The sequence below is a fragment of the Phyllostomus discolor genome, chromosome X, assembly GCF_004126475.2.
Source record: "Phyllostomus discolor isolate MPI-MPIP mPhyDis1 chromosome X, mPhyDis1.pri.v3, whole genome shotgun sequence".
Classification (NCBI taxonomy): Eukaryota; Metazoa; Chordata; class Mammalia; order Chiroptera; family Phyllostomidae; genus Phyllostomus; species Phyllostomus discolor.
This window is the reverse complement of record NC_050198.1, coordinates 84,758,760-84,761,082: the sequence shown is the minus strand read 5'-3', so window position 1 is coordinate 84,761,082 and position 2,323 is coordinate 84,758,760. Positions and strand designations below refer to the sequence as shown.

Below are 2,323 nucleotides of genomic sequence, written 5' to 3'. Positions count from 1 at the left end.
CATTCTTTGGCCTATCTCACACAGGCTGCATGATTGGGTACTCTGGCCCTACCAGCCATTTTCAGACATTCCTCTGGATAGGGAAAGAGAAAGTTTTCCCCAGCCACTAGTATTAAGAGTTTCCAAGTTACCTAATTTTCCTGCAGTTATGCTAGGCTGTCCACCCACAGACAAGTCATATTTGTACAGTCACCATGTCCTTCAGGATCTGTGATGGAGAAGTCCAGTACTGGTCAGCCTGTGGGCTTGAAATGAGAGGAGAGTGTCACTGGAACCAATAGTCAAGATCAGGCAGACAAGAGCAACCTTATGTTGTATGAGGCCACAAATGTTGAGTGGAGGGTAATAGCTCTACCATTATTTGAGATATTGTTGAATATCTTAAAGATATGAAAATACCTTTCCTGAGTGTTTAAGACAGGAACTTCCAACAATATCAGGGTCACTTGCTGGGCACTGCTTATTAACTGTAAGGTAGAGACCCTATATCTGTAATCAATTTTATTTTAACTGGTCAGTTAGCATCTTTTTTCAGGTCTTATTTGTATTCACCATGGGTGCCACAGTTGCAGACACATAGACTTTACTAGAATGTAAGATTTCAAAACAAAATAAAAATTTACCTTGACATGTTCACATCAAAGTTTTTATTCACCTCTTTATTCTTTTCGGAATACTGTTATATAACCAGGCAGGATGGATTGGATGGGACTGTGAAAAACAAAATTCAGTAACCATTCACTGGGAGTGCTGCTCATGCTATTTTTATTCAGGTACAAGAACATGAATTTAGATGTGATTTAAAGCCAGCTCTATCTAGGAAAGGGAGAAAGATGAGATCTATTTGCCAAGTGGATGCCAGGGAATGATAACCTACCAGTGTACCCCCACTATGGACAGACATTTATTTAGCAGTGGTCCTGGAGGCATAAGCTAACAACTTAAGCAATATGTAGGCTAATACTTCTTTAAATGTTTAATTTTACATACACTGTTGACCATTTTCTGTTGCCTTGCTGCTGTTGTTGATTTGCCTTGTAGATGTTACTGAGACCACACATTGTGTTCATTCACAATACTCTCATCATTGAATGTCAGTTTCTACACTTGCAAAATGGTAATCACATCTTGCTGTCAGTGACGTTGTGAGAATCAAGTGTGATAATCTTTGTAAAATGTGCGGCACACTGGAGATACTGAAGGAATCCATATATCTTCTAGAATCCATATATTGAAGCAAAACGTTATGGCTTGATTCAGTTTCTTTCCCTACCTGTCCAGAACCCACTCCTGCTTCATTTCTTTAGATTTTTGCCATAATTCCAACTAAATATTTGTTTTCTTCCACAGGACTTGCAAAGTTCCTCAGAGATGACTGAGCATCTCTTTGGAAATGAATCTTTTAATTCTGCAGTGATGCCAGGAGTTAGGTTGGCAACCCAGACTTTGCCTTGCTCAGAGCCACGTTCTTTTCTGGCCAACTTGGACACCTTACATTGAAGTCTATGTGGCTCAGCACCAGGTTCACTCTGGAGGGTGCTTGTTAACTTGCTGTGCCAAAAAGGTCTCCTCTCTTTCTTTGCCTATGTAAAGTCACTTCATTTCTCAGCAGTGGTTAATCTGTTAAAAAGTGGGGTGAAGGCTTTTGATGGTGTGGGTGGGGGGAGAGTGCTAAAAGTAAGTAAGAACTGTTCTAAGGTATATTCAAAGACACTTTGAACCTTTACTTTTCATAGATGCCTCTTATTCCCCTATTGCTTCATTAGCATGGGTTTTATCCAGAAGTTGACAGAACAGAATCTGAAGTTCACTTATCAAAGGTAAAAAAAATCCACATTTCTTTGTGATTAGATTAGAAAAGAAAGTGTGTAGGTTTTATACAGCACATTGACATTTTTTCAGATTTTATTTATTTATTTTTAGAGAGAGAGGGAAGGAGGGAAAGAAACATTAATGTGTGAGAAAAACATCGATCAGCTCTCACATATCCCCAACTGGGTACCTGGCCTGCAACCCAGGCATGTGCCCTGACTGGGAATCAAACCAGCGACCTTTCAATTCACAGGCTGGCACTCAGTCCACTGAGTCACACCAGCCAGGGCAGCACATTGACATTTTAAACACTATTATTTATCCTTGTAATTGGTTAAATTACTTTAAAGACATGAAGGATGGGGATAATTATGGTTTCCCACCCAGTGGGAAAAAAAGACCAGAAGGCCTGAGATACTTAGAAAAACTTATACCTAAACCCATGTTTTTTCACCAAGTGGCATGACAGTGACCAAGACTGGCCTATTTCTTAGTTAAAAAGAGTTATGAA

At 39.6% G+C, this 2,323-nt stretch overlaps 1 long non-coding RNA gene across 1 annotated transcript; it reads left to right on the top strand.

Moving 5' to 3' along the window:
* The first annotated feature begins 370 nt into the window (after window positions 1-370).
* Window positions 371-1,832, top strand: LOC118498497. The gene is made up of 2 exons (XR_004900980.1): window positions 371-773; window positions 1,351-1,832. It is a non-coding gene; the product is annotated as an uncharacterized LOC118498497 (long non-coding RNA).
* The last annotated feature ends 491 nt before the right edge of the window (window positions 1,833-2,323 follow it).